General features: G+C 38.1%; 1 long non-coding RNA gene across 1 annotated transcript; it reads left to right on the top strand.

The window, feature by feature from the left end:
• Positions 1 to 5,144: 5,144 nt before the first annotated feature.
• LOC147308126 (uncharacterized) lies at positions 5,145 to 17,793 on the top strand. The gene is made up of 3 exons (XR_015126109.1): positions 5,145 to 5,259; positions 15,817 to 16,082; positions 17,234 to 17,793. It is a non-coding gene; the product is annotated as an uncharacterized LOC147308126 (long non-coding RNA).
• The last annotated feature ends 2,803 nt before the right edge of the window (positions 17,794 to 20,596 follow it).

Raw genomic sequence — 20,596 nt, 5'->3', positions numbered from 1 at the left:
TGTATTGTATTAAAAAGAAAAAGTGTAGTGCTGATGGATCCTTGCTGACCTCATGGCTGCCAGCTCATATAATTAGTTTCTCAATTCCATTTTTTTATGGATTGTCTTTTGTTTTGCAATCTAACCTAGTTGGTAAAAGTGATACTGCGGCTCATCCCACATGAAGTGTCAATAATATTGATTTGAATTTTAAAATACATTATTTTTCACCAAGTGTGAAACCAAACAGAATACTGTATATTTACTGGAAAGGGTTACTTAGTTAAAAAGCTCTGATGAAACTGACTGATTCTCAAGGTAAAAGTTTATCATCTTGTTGATTTATGATGTTATGAAGCCAGAAAACAACTATCTTATCTTATCTTATTATAAAGACTGACAATCGCTAATTAAAATGCAAAATGTTCTTTCTTGAATCTACACACAGCTGGATGGTTTTAGTTGCATATTATAACCACTAGATAAACATCAGCCATTGGTCTGCTCAGCACTTTCATGCAATATCCCTGTCAAGTCTCAGTCACAGAAGCCTAGAGATTGGTTTTTGACTGCCTTGCAAACATCATTACTCCCAAAAATTACTATTTTCCAACAGCAGTATTGGACAAATGGCTGTGACTTAGGCCACAGAGAGTGAGGAACTTGGATGGTGGATTATGTTGCGCTTTGCTTACAAACCAACAAATACAAAAAACCCCACTAATAATATTGTGACTAAAAACCATTTTAAGATCACTGGTTATATTCTATGTTGTAAAAACCTGGTAGCATGGCGGCAACCCAATTATACTTATTTACATATATTTTATACTGTAGATGATGATATAAAAAGGTGAGAAATCGGTAAAAATATATATGATCTTCAGTCTGTTACTTCAATCCTTTCAGATGTGTACATCATTATGGTATCAGATATTTTTCCAGGAGCTGAGTATTATATCTTGCTAGGCTACAGCTGTAGTAACTAGCCAAAACAAGCCTGCAACTAAATTTTAAGAATAAACATTTTCACTGAAGTGTGCAGCAGCTTTGTGAAAAACAAAAGAAATAGTATAAATGATCTCTTTCTTAAAAAACAAAACAAACTTAAACCCTTCTTCTAAAGCCAGTTCTCTCAGATATATTGCACGCTATAATGTCTCAATAACTTCAAGACTGAGCTTGCCACTTTAAGAAAAAAAAGTCACGAATACAACAAAACTGTGCGTCCTCATGTTGCTCACTGTCTTCCAGATAAATTGAGTAAAGCCCAGAAGCCTATGATTACCCTAAACTCAGAGAGTTCATTACTTCAAAGTTGAACCTCATTAGTTTAGATTTGCCTTTCAAGTTCACTTTCTCTCAGGATCCCGACTTTTAACTGTTAATTACTGTTCTATTAATTAAAGAACCGGTACCTCAGAGGCAGGTACTGATACCATATATAACTGATCAAGTTGGGCTTATTTCCATAATTTTGTGTAATATCACTACTGGGAATATGGTGAAAAATAATAGAGAGCGAAGCCTATCGCCAAAGTGATAGGGCACAGTACGAGAAAAAATATTCATACTGCATTCTCGTTGTTTGATGTAAATCTTGATTAAACATCACAGTTATTAATTTCAAGGCAGAGCCTGAGTGGATAGTTAATTACACAAGCTCTGTTTCAACAAGACTTATGTTCTCCTGCAATTAATCAAGGCAGTCATGAACCAAGATAGACACAAGAACGCCAGCCCACCCCTTCATGCACAATCCGAGAGCTGACCTCTTTCAACAACTGGATTTAATACTGAAGGGGTCAAGATGTGGGAGGTTGAAACAGTAGTTCTCAGCTTAATCCCACTGAGTCATTATGTTACATGCATGCATAACAGAATTCAAATGAGCTTCAGCACCCAGTTGAAAAGGAAAATCATGTCCTGTGTTTTGTTATCCCCATCCCCTCAGGTTTAAGTTTGCAGGAAGACCTGATTGGAGGGATGCGTGTATTGGTCTACAAAAAAAGAAGATGATGTGAGCCATACCGAGAAAAGATGAATATATGAGTGTTCATGCTTGCCTGGTTGTACAGTGTCTCCATGCACACGAGTGAGCTGCAAGCTGTCATGATGATTTTACCTCCTCATTTTTCATGTACTGTACTGTAGAATGTGCTCTAGCTCAGCAGGGAGAGTGATTACGTGCAAATATTAGACAGAGGGGAGAAGAAGATATAAACGTCCCACATCTCTGCATCATCTGTGCATCGCAAGCTGTGCTGTGGATCACAACCTTGCAGCTATGGAATTTTTTACTCTATCAGATTGGATCTTTTTCCACCTTTGTGACTTGATGTCAAGAGTGGAGCTAGCAAAGCACTTGGATCCATGTATCTCTGTGTGGAGGCTGAACTAGAGCCACTCTTCTGTTTGTCAACCAACAAGTTCTGGCAATTTCCAGAGATGGGCTTGGGTCGTCTGCTGGCAAAAGGTACACAGCAAACTTTGTACTATTTCTATGTTTGCTGTGCTGTATTGAGTTTGCTACAATCGTTTCACTTCACTGATAATCACAATGACATCTTTCAGATTTGCAGCTTCAGAGGTGAACAGGAGGTGAACTATCACATGTGCAGAAACTGCCAGACTGTTTTTTTCTGCCTTTGAATGTTGAAGTATTGATAACTCCAACAAATGCGTTTTGTCCACCAGCAATAAAGTGGCATAACATCTGATGACTCAGCACCATTTTCACTTTTGTGGAAACCAAATCTCTCTTTATTAACACCGTATTGGATGTGACAATCCTTACAAATTCTTGAAAATACATTTATAAACAATTTCATTTCAGCAAGGATATACAATTGTGACCAGATTTTGTTTTCTATGAATATAACGTGAGAACATTGTTATTGATATATTCCGAAAGTAAAAAAAAAAATGTATCGACCTGGTCAAGATATCTGAAGCTGCAGTTGCAAATTATCCACTTAGGTATTCACAAAATTACACAATAAGAAAGGATGGATATTTACACTGTTCCAATCTTTAACTCTAACCACTCTGTTAATGAAAACTTGGATGCAAAACAAGGTATAAACAATAGTCACCTCAACGTGCTTTATACTGTAAGTTAAGACCTTATAGTATTCTGGAGCCAAAACCTCAACAATCAAATCAAATTAAACCCCCACTATGAAGGAAAAACTCAAGAGACCTTTTAACAGGAAGAAACCTTCAGCAGAACCAGGCTGAGGTAGGTGCAGCAATCCACCGCGGCCGGTTGAGAGATGAAGGGAAAGAGAATGTACAATAAACAGAAAAATACTAACACATTTAGACTGGAGATTTTATCATTTAGTTGGTTTCTTTTCCTCAGTTTGTGCAATACATGCACAAATAAATTACAATAAAACTCAAGAGGATACAACATTCAGTTCAAACTCCTTGTATTAATGATATCATGAAACAATTATAGAAAGGAACAAATAAAAACAGAAACATGAATAAACGCATCATTAAGTGTACAGAATCTTTACTGGTCTGTTGTTGCTGTATGACAAAATAATAAAAAATAGCTTAAAAGTTAATTAAACTCAGAGGGTGTAGTTATTAAGGGACTGGGAACAATCATACATTAGAAGAGAGGTAGTTTTAAAGTGTAAAGCTTATGCTAATATTTTTCACCAGCATGGCTGAGAGTTATTAAGGCTACAGGTTACTAATAGAATTAAAATAGCTTCTTTCATGCAGTCCTGCTCTATTGCAGAGTGCATCCGCCACCTTTGTAACACAGAAATACAATTTCTAATAAGTATTATTATTATTATTATTATTATTATTATTATTGGAAAATTATTATTCCCTTCGGAGAAGGCAATGGACGGTAATAAATATGCCACTTGAAACAAAGTGAATGAAGAATAAATAGGCCAATTTGAAGTTTTACACAATTTTTTTCATCGTTTTTAGAATGACGTGCAAATTAAAGTGGTTTTCTTTGACATTTATATTTGATCCTCTATGAAACAATGCCTCAATCAAAAAAAAACCAAAACATAAAATATAACTAAAGTCACATTTAATTTAAAAAGTAAAGCCCAGGGGTTACATGTATTATTTTAATCTATAAGACTATATTAAAGGGCTCTTCAGAACTTGACAAGGAGAAATGGTTTTATCTAAACTTTTGACATCTAGGGCCTTTTACTCTTTTTCAACATAAACATCAGGCCAAGATTTAAGGAGCTCTCTCAGAGGCCTTTGAATAAAACAACAACAAAAAACCCCAAACCTCCCACTCCATCTGAGACCTTTTTGTGTCTGTAAACCGGAAAAGCCCTGATGTAAGCAGGCGATTTAGATGCAAAGAAAGCTTTGTGCCACCTATTTTAGGTGTACACTTTTAATTTGAGATGTAAGTTCATTTAAGTCCATTTTTGACATCAGGTCTATCCTACCCCCTCCGAGCTACATTAGTTTAACACGGGGCTGGACTGGTAATCTGGCATACGGGCAACCACTGAAATGAACGTGGTAAGAAAATAGTTGGAGGGACATGAGTAGGAGGAGAGAGATTCAAGGATTAAGGTAAAATGAATGGCTGCCTTAACCACTGCTGCTGATAACAGCTAAAATGCAGCTTTTAATTATTGTCACATGATGCAGTGCAACTAAGAACTATAAAAACCTGCTTTAATATCTATAGTCAAACAAAATTAAATATATACATAATATATCTATATATCTATATCTATATACCTATACATATATAGATATATATATATACCTATATATATACCTCTACCAGAGGCCTGGGAGCTTGAGGGTCCTGCGCAGTATCTTAGCTGTTCCCAGGACTGCGCTCTTCTGGACAGAGATCTCCGATGTTATTCCCGGGATCTGCTGGAGCCACTCGCCTAATATATATATATATATATATATTAGGGGTGCAACGATATTCGTATCGATATTGAACCGTTCGATACAGTGCTTTTGGTTCGGTACGCATATGTATCAAACAATACAACATTTGTAATTTATTTTATCAATTTTCCTTCTGACGATGCTGTCTGTGTTGAGCGCTCAGTGAATCTGTGTTCGACTACTCCGCCTAGGCTGCACTGTCGAGCGCAGATCCACTGAGCGCTCAACACAGACAGCATAGTCAGAAGGAAGAGGCAGGGCAAGCTAGCGAGACAGAAGTTAAGCTCTACTTGCAACAGGCAAATTGAACCTCATTCAGATCTGGCGTTTGGAATTATTTTGGTTTTCATGTGACGTATGACCCTGAAGGTAAGCGAGTCATGGACTAAAGTAAAACAGTATGTTGGATGTGCCACGCAATGCTCAATTACATTGGTGTGAACTAGTGTGTTAGCGCAGTTAGCTCGTTAACGTGTTGGCCGTCTAGCCCCATGCACGGGGCGATCGGCGGTAGCTCGTTAACGGAGATTTGCCATGTTGTGGCGTTAAGGTCATTTCAACGAGATTAACCTGAAAGCACTAGTGGGAACACAACGAATATGACTGCACATTTACGCCGACATCATCGTAGTGCAAAGACAAGTGGAAGCAGACAAAAAAAAGCAAGCATGCTACTAACTTTAGCTGAGTCATTTAGACAGCTGTTAGCACATGATTCTCCTTATGCTGCTGAGAATATAGCCCAGAAGAAGCGGATAGTATAGCTTTTATTTTGGAAAGAGCCATTTCTCTGTAATAAACTCTCTTTTCCAAAGATGAGTGATTCCTCAATCAGATACAGGGCTTGCAATATCGCTAGCCCGACGTCCTGGAGCTAGCGATTTTTTTCAGTCGGGCTACCAAAATCTTTCTCTTCCCTGCCCGTCGGGCTATTGTAGGAAAAATATATGTCAATGCTTTTGCATTCTTTCAGAAATGTAGCTGGGTAATTATGTCATTGGCATCGGTGAGCCACTGTCAATATGTGACATATTGAAGTCGCGTTTGAATTTGCGCTTGTTTTTTTGCTTTCACTTTGCAATCGTGCGAACTGTGTATAGAGAGCGACAGCACTGATCTGTGAGTGATGATAATTTGTGCACCAATTACTCTGACATCGTCTTATTAATCGTTAGCTTACTATGCAAACATGACAAGTGAAATCTCCCGCAGCTTACACATGTGAGAGGTTGATCGCGCAGAGAATCGCTGAGCTTATGTGAGTGAGCGTGTAAAAGCATTTCAGTTCTGCTGAGCCAAATAAGACAGGTCAGGGTGAAGAAGTGACAGCCAAAGAAAAGCTTACCACAAAACGGAGAAGTTATGACAAATCAGACTATAAGGCAAAAAGAAAGTGCAGCTTTATGGTTTCATGGACAAAAGAATTTCTGTGGCTGCGATATGACAAGCTAAATAACCAGGGCTGCACATAAGTGGTCCGCAGGTGCGCATTCGCTGTCAAAATAAAAGCACAAGGGTTAGGGTTAAATTTAAAAACTGTACTTTTGAGTTAAAATATATATTTATAATTTTAATAAATGACAAATTAAAAATGCATGAACATTTTTTTGTATCGAAAAAATATCGAACCGTGACACCAAAGTATCGAACCGAACCGAACCGTGAATTTTGTGTATCGTTGCACCCCTAATATATATATATATATATATATATATATATATATATATATATATATATATATATATATATATATATATATATATATATATATATAATAAGAGAGAGAGAGAGAGAGAGAGGCTGTATGTACCAAAAATGCCAGTCCAGTGCAGGTTTAACACTCTTCCCTACATTTTAGATGTGGTCTTGTAGAGGGCACATTCCTTTATTCCACTTGGCAGGGTAGTACAAGGTTTTTGGCAGGGACCTGTGATGTGTTATCTGAAATTCATAGGGCTGCCTTTCCAGCAGATTCTGTGATATGCCTCTTGTGCACCCTCTCTAAGTCTAACCTTACACTGGCATTTGCCAAAAAATGTATTATAATGACATAGAACTCTGCTCTTCATTGCCAAATGGATTATGGATTTTGGAAGTTATCGCATAACTCTTGAAAAGATAACTTGAGTGTAAAAGAATGAAATCAATTTCTTCTATAAAATATGGAAATCCTTTATTGACTATGGAGAACTGTGTACTGACTGGTTGACTAATTCCTGAAACATGCCGGGAGCATTTCAGATAGCATTTTAACTGAATGGGGTCTTTAAATCCTTTCTTGCCCTTCTCATCTGGTCTGCACTGCTTGACATGAGCTCAATGATAAACAATTCATTTTTATTTTTTAAGATTTTTTTTTAGGCATTTTTGCTATACAGTGGAGCAATGAAAATAAATGGGAAAGTAGGGAAAAAGAGAACCCGGGCCGCTGCACTTCGACCATGTGGTATGTGGTTGCCTCCTCACCCACTGAGCTGATCTTTTGATAGTCTAGAATGCCATGGTACATCTCATGGATATGCAAGCATTGTCTTAGGCAGGTGTGAACAGATCCAGCAGCCCTGTTGGAGCCAGAGAACAACTGAACTGCACTGGGTGAATTTCGAGGATACAAGGCTCTGATTAAACTATGAATTCTGTATCTTATTCACAAGGGCACGGAGATTATGTGAGGTCATTTCATCTGGAAGCTGAAGCTGAAACAGAGGTGGATCTTTAAATTGGATAATGAGCTAAAGCACGTTAGTAAAACCACCAAGGAAGTGTTCAAATGAAGAAAAAGAGAGCTGGCAATCATGGATTTTAAACTATTTTTAGTTATGTGGTGTCGCGTAAACTCTCTAAATTATGAAACAAAGATGCACTTCACCTGCTCAGGTTTCTTATTTAATAATGAAAAACTATTAGAGAGTCTTTAAAAAGAGCCTTTAACCGGAATTAACTAATAATTGTGTCCTGTCAGTCTTTACCTCCAATTTAGTGAACACACCTACAACAATTGCTTCTCCAGTTGAAGGATTTGATATGCGACGGGCTGGAGTGGATTAATTTGACAGATTCTAAGACTGACTGCCTAAATCACATTTCAGCAAGTTGCCTTGAAGCAATTATGGGAGAAAAAGTCCATCACAAAACTTTTTATAGAGAGTTGAAGATGACACATTATTTACCACATCTACAGAACTGCTACTTTAATGATCACATTCTGCTCAAATGCAATAGTCTGTCAGATAGGCAGAGTTTACAATGCATTTCCGCTGAGATAAATTGAGCTGCTATTAACAATTAAGACTCTAATGACCGTTTTAGTCAAGCTACAACTCAGTATTGCCTTGAGTCGGGTGTTAGAAAGCGATGCCACTGCATTCCTGCACAACCATGTGTGATTTCAAACTACAGTCAATAAGTATTTACTTATATAGGTTTAAAAAAATACAAATTGGATTTCAGAAAATGCAGTGAACTCACAAATACAAAATAATGTGACTATGCAGCAGTGCTTGTTGTAAGTCCTCGTCTCCTTTGAATGTACAGTGCTTCCTAAAATAGATTGCTCATATGTCCTCAACCTTTGACCATTTCCTGTGTGCACTATGCAGTCCATAGCCTCGGCCACCTTGAGCCAGTGACCTCATCAACGTACATCACAAAAGGACAGGAATGACAGGCTTTTCATTATTGCCCAGCCATTGTGCCACAGGGGGAAATCAATTATAAAAACACGACTAACAGCAAAGATAACAGCAATGTCCTCTATTGTGTTGGAACAAGGTAACTTTTTTTTCCTCAAGGGTCTCTTGACCAGTTCAGCATCACCTTGGTGCAATTTGCTCCCCATCTCAAATCCCATTGCCTTTTGGAATTGGATTTACCTGACTCATTCACACAGTGAATGGACTCTCCTACCAGTGACAAAAAAAGCGAGAGGTTTTGTGTGAAATTGCCTGAGGAGTCATGAGGTTTTGGAATCGTCAGGTACCTCTCTATGTCTGCCATTAACCTTCCAACAGGAAGAATGTCCTCATTACAGGGAAAGACTGGGGGTTCCTTGAGGGGTGGTATAGGATGAAGCCCCCACACACAAGCACACACACACACACACACACACACTGGAGATTGACACAAGGAAGGAATATGTAAAAAAGAATGAGAATGTCACCAAAGAGAACTACAGCACACCATGTGCCTGAGGAGAGGCAGCTTGATCTAATTTGAAATACAAACTCTTGTTCCTTACAGCACAGTTACAGAAAACAATACTATATACATAAACTATAACTAGAAACTTAGAAGCAAGATTTTCTTTACTGTAAAAATCTTGCTTCATAACTGCAAAGCAGGGAGCTCTCAAGACAAAGAACAACAAAAATAGAAATAAAAAAAATGCCTTATACGCTTCTGGCAAGCTCCGGGACAGTCACTCCCAGATGAACAGCTTCTAAATACGGCAATGACATCCACTCACAGCTGGAAATTAGGCTAAATCAGCATGAAACCAAACTGACACAGATGCACTTTTCTTTAGGAATAAATTGGTTTTCTGTCACTGTTATTCTGTAACTAGGAAAGCAACACTAAAGAAGAACAACACAAAAGCCAAAATAGTTCTGCGCCATCCAACACTCCCCAGTTCTCATAAAACCATATTTCCTGTCTTGTGGTCAAGCGTATAACAAAATACTGCTTCATTAAGTAATAAGTAAATCATGTTCTACTTTATATACAGTGCAGTTCATTTTCTAACTGTAACCAGTGATGGAAACATTCTAATGCAATACAATGTATGCTATAAGTGGTAATATGTAATAAATAAGATTTATTAAATATAACATAATGATTGAAGGCCCCTTTCGTTTCCATAGTGTCGTGGTAACATGCTTTGCTTTTTACTTTGGTAATTAAATAATGTACAGTTATTATTACTTTTATTTATTGTTGCCTCATTATGTTACTATTAATATTCTATTACTGAGTTGTAAACTAAAGACCTGCAAAGTTTTTAGTTTAGTTTTCTGGTGTTTTACTCAGCTGTCAAATTTATTTCTGTACATTTCTGCAATAAGACGCTTTAAATAGTTCGGAGTTATGATCAGAGTTTCTTTGGCTTGTTAAAGATTTCAGACATGCTATTGGAGATGTAGTTTGGTCTATATGAAGTTTACTAAAGAGTTCAGAGGTGTAATTTTGAGTTTATTAAGTTCATTAATCCAGTGGAGTAAACCCAGTAAAGTTGGTATACATTTTCCTAGTTTATGGTTTCCGTAGTTGTCTTATAAATAATGGGTGTATTTATAAGCAAGCTGTATCAGGCATGGGTAGTGTTGAAACCCTTTCATGATACAGTTGAAACATCCATTTATAATGCTATAAAGAAGCCTAACCCATTCGTTGGAAATACTAATACCTTTAAATAAATAAATAAATACATAAATAAATAAAGTCATCTACTGACACTAGAGTCTAACATTAGCCGGCATAATTTTACCTGTTTGGCAACGAGAGGGTTGCATGTCTAATCTACTGACAATAAGTATTTGTGAAAGCATGTATATCTATGTTTTTGTGTGTTAGAGCCCTGCATCGAGTTTAGGAGTTAAGACCTGAGGTGAACTAGAAGCGGATGAGGTGGAGATGTAGGAGGACAGAGAGCAGTAGTGGAGGAGGCAGATAAAGAACTGGAGGAGAAAGATGATAACAATATAAATGATAATATCTTAAATTATCATATGTAGTTTAAAAGTGCAAGTTTGCAATATTAAAATTAAAAGTAATTTATAATTCACACTTTCCAGTAGTTTTGAAGGTAATTGAGGTGTTTAGAGTAGTAATCAGATTTTTCATTTCTTCCAGAACTCTTAGGAATCTTTATTTAAATAAAACCATTATAAACTCATACAAAGACACAAAAATTTCACAGTGTAAAAAAATAGTGCAAAAAAAAAAAAAAAACAGGAAGGGAGAAAGAAAAAATGCCAATTATTTGAAAAAGTATGGAAACTTGTAAAATTACAATATGATTAATTAAAATGATTACTAATAGAATTGTATTGAGGTATAGTAAGATGAGCATGCGTGGCATAACACCTAAAATAAATTAAAGTAACTTTGGACTCCCTAAAGTTTGCAAGCAACTCAAATGGCTGGTTTACCGAGGTAGTGAAAACAAGCTGAGGAGACAACTGAATATTCCTGGGAGTGCTAGGAAACATTTGTCCCAACAGATGTTAGCGATGCATAGCTTCTGGAACTCAAAAGTGTAGCCAGTGTGGTATTGCCTAAACCTGCATTCTTTCTAATGGCAAGCAGATTGTGTAGAAGTCTATGGGGAAAAGACCTCCAACCTCCATTGAACTATGACCTAAACATTTTCCTCATGTGTTTAATGTTTAAATCACTAGTTTTTACTGAAAACAGCATGATTTAATTATAAAAATCATGACCCCTTTAGAATCAAGAATCTTTAGAATCAATTTAGCTTCTTAGTTTCTGATACCATGTGATCAGAGTGAAAGTAAATGACCAAGTGAGACAGAGAGAAAAAAAAATCATCTTTACATTCATGTCAGCTCACCTGGATCCCAGTTTACAGTTAACTAAAAAACTTCAGCAAACAGAAAAACAGAAGCTGTGGTTGTATCAGCGTGAAATGCCTTCAAACAGCTGTTTGCTCTCTAAACGCTGCATTAGCTCTGCCATTAGTGGCTGCTATCTGATCAGACCATGGGTTGGCTTACTGTCAACAATATTCAGCTTTTTGGGTTAGTATCAGACTGATATTCCATCCAAATATTGGATCGGCGCACCCCTACTTTAGGGTGAAAAAGTGAAAAACTGTAGTTTTTCCACATATCCCCTTAATTTGCTGTCTTGGAGGCGAGTACACAAGGAAGCAGGGTAGTAAGAAAATGAATAAACTGCAACATGAAAGACCACACAGAGTGTGTGAGGAATAGCACCCACACAGCTCTCCTGACACAATTAGGAAATGACATCATAGTACTTTGAAATTACAAGCCCATAGCTGGGCTTAATATCCTTTCAGGCTAAAACTCTGGCTTTTTTAGTATCATTGTAATCACAAAACCCACAACATACATCTTTGCTTATGTTGTCCTGCAGCTTGTTGTTGTGCTCTGCTGTTTCTATTCTAACTGTCAGCTATTAGGTCTTGGTAGCATTTGTGAATCCAACCAGAAAGGGGAAAAAAGGAAACCTTTAAGGTAGAGAAGCTATGCAGTGGGCAGTCAAAGGAGCTTGCAAAGAAAAGCGTCTGGACTTCTTCAAGTTACTTGAAGACGTTTCACCTCTCATCCGAGAAGCTTCTTCAGTTCTAAGGTCAAATGGTGGAGAGTCCCAGATATAAACCTAGTGGGAGTATCCCCCCACTACGACTACGATGACCTGGATGACTGAGAACCTTCACAGACATATGCAGTGGGCAGTTATGAACAGAAATCCTCAGAGTATCTTGGGTCTGAGAGCGTCTTATTATTGGGACCCATTAGGGTTGGGCATCTGTGTATCAGTATGTGTAATGCATGAGTAAAACCAAGCTATCTCATCAAAACAAAAGCTATGTTTTTTTTTAAGGGAGAAGGTCCAGTGATGTGCTGGATTATGTAAACTAGTGATTCTAAATTGACTGTAGGTGTGAGGCTGAATGGCTGGCTGTCTCTCCATGTTAGCCCTGTGACAGACTGGTGACCTGTCCAGTGTGTACCCTTCTTCTGCCAGGTCAGCTGGGATAGGCTCAAGCACCCCTGTGAATCGGATAAGCAGAAGAAAAAATGATGCACGGATGGATTTTCAACCAGCACAATGTATTTCAGGGTTCAAATATTATTATTATCTGCAGAGAAAGGAACATGTTTCCCTGTACAATGAAATTCTGCTACCCACAACATGAATAGAAGGGAAAATATTCTGTATGAGGACAAGGACTTCTTTTATTGTTCAGCAGATCTGGCAGAAATAGTTTGTCTAGCGCTTGTGCACGTTCTGTTTTGGAAGCATTTTATTTTTTGTGCTACCAAGAGGAAACTAATTTCCCCTTGTGGGACAATAAAGCATTGAATTGAACTGAACTGATTTGATTTGAACTGAACTGAATTGAATTGGCATGTTTTTTTCCTCATACCTGCAAAAGTGACCTATTCTGATCCGTATCCTTTAGATTCCTTGTTAGTCCCTTCATGAGGTCTGTTTGTTTTTCTTTTGGTCATGCTAGCAGATTATGAGGTTCTTTGCCAGCAGCGTGTGGGACCTGGTTTACCATATTACATCATCTACTGTGAAAGATAATTGCTGATTGAAACACATAATCCTATAATCTTATGAAAGGTAGCTTGCCGATCTCCTGCTGAGAAAGTCCTGTCAGATTATTCCACATATTACACATCAGCACTGACTAGAAAGGAGGCACGCAGCCAAAAACCAGTAGCTGTTTACCATTAGCATTTGAGTTAGATTTGGTTGCAACCTGTCATCAGGTGCAAGGCTAATTCAGGCTGATGGGATGCAACAGAATAAACAAAAAAAGTTCAATACCACTTTACAGGGTGGAAACCCATCTAGAGTCATTTGTAAATGCCTCAGTCATTGTAATCTTTTAAAAGAAAATCTAACACAACAGTAAGTCAGTTTCATTTCTCACAAAATTGAATCTTACTGCAGAACAATCGAGTGCAGACACAGAAATCAATGTGAGCTCCAATGTATTCCATTATATTTTTGATGGCAGTTGGGGGATTGTGTTGTGTTTCTTAGGGGCTTTCATTTTAATTTGACCTGTTTCCAAAAGAAGTGGTGAAGTAGCATAGATTATGTGTGTTTGAATTTCACAAATGTTATACTCTGGTACCATCAAAGATCAGTTTTTCTTACGGAGCTGTATACAAGTTCTAATATCAGTAGTACTTGCACTAATACTAATATTAATATCAACACACATTTGTGTTTTACAGGAAAACACATGTGTGTTGTGTTTATTGTTATGGTACTGTTTATTGTTATGGTACTGCCAGTGTAATCAATCAGAAGTCAGTAGTTACTGCAATTAATGTCATTGTTGTCTTCATCTTAGTGAGATTATGACAGGCAAATTAGTTTTATCTTATATGTTCATACACTACTGCTGATCTCGGTATAATCTGATCAAACACTCTCACACCCACCACACACACACACACATAGAGCCACAGACCCGGCACAAAACAAAACAGATGTAGGTCTAATGACCCACTCGCAGAGTAAATGACAGTTGAAATAGGTTTAGAGCAATCTGAAATCAGATAAATGGGCCTAATCTCGTTCTGGTCGGGACCCTGGCCGGGAAATGGCTCCTGACACCTGAGACCCTGCTTCACGTCAAGCCTCAATCGAGGCTGGCGGCACAAGCCCATACATCTCCATTTTAGATGACAAGACACAAGTCTGAATCCTCAAGCAGGGGAAAGCCTGGGAGGGTCAGCTGTGGTTTAGTGTGAGATTAAAAGGAGAAGAAAAAGAGGTGGCAGTCATGGTCAACCGAGATGTAATGCATGTGTTTTACTAGATAAAGGTGACAAGAGAAATGGACCTGATCTGGGCCTCATTAAGCCAGTTGAAAAGGCTGACTAAACCCGAGTCTTGTTTGCTTGCTTGTTTGTTTCCCCTGCCAGAAGGAATGCCTGAATTTACTGTCAGAGGATTAAAATTTGTTTCATTTGTCCAAACTTAAATTATTGATGGAGAAAAACTTCAAAGTAATCACAGACTGAAGGCATGAAGAAAGACATAATTAATTATAGCTCTAATCACATCATTCTAACTTGTCAAATTGATGAACCAAACTGCAAATGTGAGAAAAGTGTTGAGAAAAATGCTTAAAAATGTGTCCATCGCTGGATTAGTTGACTGAATGAAAAATGTACAAACAAATATCTTGTCAATTAAGGCAAAAACACCAAATGTCTAGTTACGACTTCTCAAATCGGAGGATCTTTTTTCTGTTTTTCTAACATTTAATGATTTAGCAATAAAGCAATTAATCGTATTTAGTTGCAAAAAAGAGAAGCTATTTCCTACATTTTCAGTCCTCTGTCTTCTAACAGAGGCTGTGAAGTCTAATGGAGAACTTCAGAGGACGTGGCACCTGTACTGCACTGAAATGTGCTGCCTGTGATGTCAGATGACAGAGAAATGTCAGTCTCTAATATTCACCCCATCACCTTCAATCACCACCTTAGACACACCTCAAAAGATGTGAGCCAGATAGCAAAGATCAAAGGTGGGAATTGCTGGCAGACAGCATGATGGTGAGGCTGGAAAAAGATCCACAGGTCCATCTGGAAAGAGAGAGATAGCACAGGTAGCACACTGTCAGTGCTGCATATATGAATCTTCATCAACTCTCAGGTCAGATGTTATAGACAGATCGTGTTTAATTGGGATACGCCGTATTAATGAATGTAATTCTTCAAACAATTTACAAGATTCAGGCAAGTGAAAGAACGAAATATAGTTCCATTAAGGTTGATGCTATTTTTTGTAGGATTATGGAGATGTAAGGTTTAGGGTTTTCAAAAAAATGTGTCATTTCCTCAACATTTTAAGGTAATATTGTTAACATTTTTATGAATTTAGCACCCTATGTACTTTAGGCTGGTATTATTGCTGTCGTATATTTTAATGTGTAGTACTGTCTAAAAATCTTTCTATCTATATACTACTAAAAAATCTAAAGGAAAACTTTTTAATAAGAGTATAACATCAAGGCAGTTAAACGTCTGGGATATTAATCTGGGGAGTTAGGTACCAGAGGGTGTTGGCTGATTTGGTGTTTATGAAATTAAGAACAGGTTCACTAGAAGGGCAACAGTGAGATAATCCCCCAAACAGGAATGTTTTTTATGACTGTTTTTTTTCACTATTTTTGCATTTTGCTAGGGTCAGTGTCACTCCTGGTGGAATGAGGTGATACCTGGACAACTCCCCCAGAATGGCACATCAGTAAATGCCACTGCCAGAAGGTTTCCTGTGTCTCTCAGCACAGTCTGAAGTGCACGGAGGAGATTCCAGGAGACAGGCAGTCACTGTAGGAGAGCTGGACAGGGCCGTAGAAAGCCCCAAACACATCGTCATGACCAATATCTGATGTTTTGTGCAAGGAGGAATAGAATGGGCACTGCCTTAGCCCTGCAAAATGACCTCCAGTAGGTCACTCGTGTGAACGTCTCTGACCAATTAACCGACAATGTAGGATCCTTCCATTTCCAACACATTACCCAGTTCTTAACTGTGTAGATATCCAGCAAGATTTTTTCCCCATTAAGATCTGACTTGTTTTCAAAGTGGTCCTTTAATTTTTTAGGAGTGCATTTTGCTTCCAAGGAGCTAGGCGTGCTTGTATGTTTTTTTAAATTGGTCTTAGTAATAGTTCCTCAGGCCTTTCCTAGGTGTTCCAGAGTTCTGCTCTGGACCTTGTTTAAAGACAAACAAACAAACAAACAAACAAACAAACAGAAAAACTTATTTTCTGTCCAGGCCTTGTACCTGACCATTTTTAGAGGAGTTTTTTTCTTATTTCTTTGTTAAGCCACTTAACAACACACTGAAATATCCAAGGATAAAAAAGCTATCGAACTCAAGGGATGAAGCATTGTTGTGCATAACAGACAACTTAGCAAAGGTTTGATTTTAAACTGTTTCTTCAGGCACATTGTTATTAGCAGCCTGTCATAAATACACATAATTTGTTCCCATCTCTTTTGCCAGATCTAAAAAACATGATAGCAGTTTGACAGGCATAACATAGCGAGGGTGAATCCGACAAGGCTATTAGCTGAAAATTTGGCACATTGTGACATGGTATGCAGTGGGTCCTTAAATAAAGTGAGGAAACCGGACAAGTGCAGGACAAAAGAAGAAGTGGCAGGTCCTAAAAAAAACAACTATGCAGTAGATGAAAAGTATCTGAAATCAGGCCCTTAAGAAACAGGAATGGCAGCTGTCAAGAAGCAGTTAAGGGTAAAAAGGCTGAAGTGTGCAAAATTACACAAGAACTGGACTGAAAATCAGGGGCAACGTGTCTTCTGGCGTGATGAAATCAAATTTTAACATTTTGGTTCAAATCACTGTCATCATATATGGAGGAGGTCAGGAGAAAGGTATGACACCCAGTGTCTACAGCCATCTGTAAAAAATGGTGGAGACTGTCATGGTTTGGGGCTGCATTTTAACCAGTAGTGCTGGAGATCTTGTTAAAATTGTTGGAATTATGAAGGCATAAAAGTCTCATCGGATTTTGACGTATCTTACAATACTATCTGGAACGTGTCTGATTGGCAATGTCTTCTTTTTTCAGGATGACAATGATCCCAAACACACTGCCATTGGAGTAAAAGCATACCTGGATAGAAAAACACACAATGGAACAGTATGAGAGCCCAGACCACAACATCACTGATGCAGTGTGGGATCATCTTGACAGAGAATGCAACAAAAGGCAGCCGACATCCAAAGAAGAGCTTTGAATGTCCATCAGGAAGCCTGGAGAACTATTCCCAAAGACTACTTAAAGAAATTGCAAGAAAGCTGCCTTAAGATAATTCAGGTTGTGTTGAACTCCGTTTCTATGTTATACGCTATATTTCTGTCTATGTTTGCACAAGTTTAAACACTCATTTATGTATTTATTGACACTTCTGTGAACCTTTATGGTATTTCTATCATATTTATGTGTTACTGCTGCTTCCTCTCTTGCCTCTGTCTATTGTGAATCTACTGAGAGAAACAAGCATGCGATTTTTAATGGACAAGTACTAAAAATCATCAGAATAGAAGCAGGAACATGTGAAAAACCATCTGATAGTCTGCTTACTTGGCAAACTTGGTGTTGAGAGAGACAATAGCCGGGCCTTTTTCCTCATGTCATCTTCCTTTTTTGCATCACAGGACATTACAATGTTATTCTTAAACTATTATTTAATTAAAGCTCAGTTATTTGTCACTGTGAGCAAACATTTCAGAATCTACTGAATGTAAATAATGAAGGGAAAAGCTTTTTTCTTTGCTTAAGGTCACAAAAATATATATACAGAGCAGCTTGATTTCATCGTTTGCTCGTTAACTTGAACGGCAATTGTTTAAATCAAAACCTTTAAATGTGCATCTGCTCCGAGATAAGTCTAGAAGATTTAACAAGGTTAGAAAAATACAAGGCTCACAGATTAATGAAGCCATAAATCGAGGGTAAAACCACAGCTCTTATCAGATAAAGACACACTGAAGTTTATTACTCTAGCAGAGCACTTTTCCCATAATGCACTAGGAGTGATGACCTCTGAAACAGTCTGTTTATTATATAGAGGGAAAAAGACCTGTTTTGAGTGCAGACATAATACAGACTTGAACTATTTCCATTTATTTTTAGGCCACCTGTCTTCCATTAAAAGGCCGTGGCTCTTTGTAGATGTACGTGAACAGCTGGTGTGTGTTTAAAAAGACACTTAAATTTGTCTCACTCAACAAAAGGATTGAGTTTTATGTACTTTTATTAGCTTTGTTAGCTTTGTGATTAGTTATGTGGGGGGATGATTTCAATTATTAACAGAGATGCATGAGGTGTTATGATTTATTATTTTAATTAAGACATTAAATGTGACAGATTAGTGGTGACAATTAAATGCTGACTTAAGCATGTTATGATTTGATGAATCTACGCGTGCATATAAGCGCCCTGTTTGAAAAGCAAAGTAAACTTCTGCTACTCATATATAAGCTTTACACTCTCAATCTCTGCACAAACATAAAGCAGACAGACTGATGCTTTCTGGCCAACTCTCAGTGGCTCATTAGCTCATGTTTATGAAAAGTGGGAAATAGCATCCTCTCACAACTGCCTTCAACTTTACTTTGCTGTGTTTTCTCGTCTAGAGTGCCTAATGCACAGTAAAGTATCACATTCCAGGGCAAACAACCAGATATGTTCCAGTTACTCATTAGAGCTAAACAGTAACGGGATGATGACTCAAGACTAATATTGCCTTCCAAGTTAATTTCAGCAGAACATTCAGTCGCTTGAAGGAAATGGACACGATTTCGCATGACATTTCAAACCACCTCTTACAGAAATCATATACTGAGAACAAGACGGGATGATCATAAAAATTCTGAGCGAGTTGCTCCAATTTCACGGCCATGACTCTTGTATAAAGTTTAAGGTGACAGTGTATACACACGGACATCAGTGTCACTTTTTCCCCCTTTCATTATAATTAATCACATATCTCCGGGGCACACGGAGAGCGCAAGGGAAGCAAGTTGAAGCCAGGGTGGCTGTAATCTGACATTGATGTACAGCAAAAATGGAAGTCCTCGTTCACCTTCCCTTTGTTCCAGGCAGAGGGAAGTGGTGTGTGAAAGGGTGTAATTAATGAACCTACAAATAGCTCCGGTTTCATTTAATGACAATCTATGTGTTAAGAGGCAGTACCCTTTGTTACTGTGGGTGTGGGAGTGCTGGCAACACTAGCTCCCAATAGAGCTCTGACAGGTAATTCTGCATTTTGAAATGGTAATGAAGCAGAATACATCACCGGATTACACCTAAGGGACTAACGTGTTGAGCGTCCTTCAGGGTGCAAAAATGTAACACTCTTGATCATCAACGAGGCCACTGGCATAACAGTATCAGTGGGTGAGAAGGTCGAGAACTGTGTCTGTGTGACTTACCCCAGGGCTTAGCCAGTGCAGCCAATTTCTAATTGCCGCTTTAAATGGGGCAAATGAAGATGGCATGACAAATTGCGTCAAAACAAGTCTGTAGGCTGGCACTCAGTTAATTTGTGAGACACAGATGTATTTTGTGCCAGGAAGAGCTCACGCGTAATGAATATCATTTCCCAGGTAGCAGCTTGCAAATGATGCATTTTACTGCAAACTGTGCACAGTGCAGTGCAAGACAGGCGAAGCGCTCCTTATCTCATTTAAAGTGAACCTGGACATCGCGGTGTCTCAGTGCTTCTTACTGCTAATGCATACAGTGTGCTCAGTGTTGAGGAAGCTACTTTGAAAGCATAGTTTTGCTATGCTAATTACCTCTTTCTTCACTCTGGAAGTAGTTGAATTACAGCAAAGTGACCCTGGGGAGAAATCTAGTTTGGTAAACTAAATTTATTTAGAAAAAGTAGGTCAAAATACCTTAGCAAAAAAAGATCAAACCTATGTGATGGCAATAAAATGCTACCTGGTTCTCACCTGTTCACAGTTAAAACATGAATGAAAATATACTATACTATTTATGGGGAATGAATTTTTACTTGTATGAGTAGCATTTAAAACATGTTACTCATGTGTTTTATATGTTGGGCAGTCATGAATTTGGCTAAATATGAATATAGTGATTTCTCTGAGCACAGCCGACTCATTTGCAGCAGTGCTGTTAGCTGTCTGGTAAATGCATTGCCTGGGCAAGCCTTCACAGCTGTTAGGATGAAAGACAAAGGGGGCGGGGCTGGTCATGGGTTTCAATTACAGTGGAGAAGCAATGCTAACATAAAAATAAAAACTAATTCCTTTCCTTTTATGGCCACAGACAGTTTAAAGTTTCACCGTTAAGTTCATGTAAACTGGCCAAAACGGCACTAACAGTACAGTACTATTGTAGTTAAACTACTAGCATAAACCCCCAATGCTGAATGTGCATTCGGGGTTTATTAGCTTCTCC

This window comes from Aulonocara sp. 'chitande type north' Nkhata Bay, linkage group LG18 (genome assembly GCF_057382095.1).
Source record: "Aulonocara sp. 'chitande type north' Nkhata Bay isolate Kocher_YH1m ecotype deep benthic linkage group LG18, A_spYH_male_GT1.1, whole genome shotgun sequence".
NCBI lineage: Eukaryota > Metazoa > Chordata > Actinopteri > Cichliformes > Cichlidae > Aulonocara > Aulonocara sp. 'chitande type north' Nkhata Bay.
This window is presented reverse-complemented; position numbering and strand designations above follow the sequence as displayed.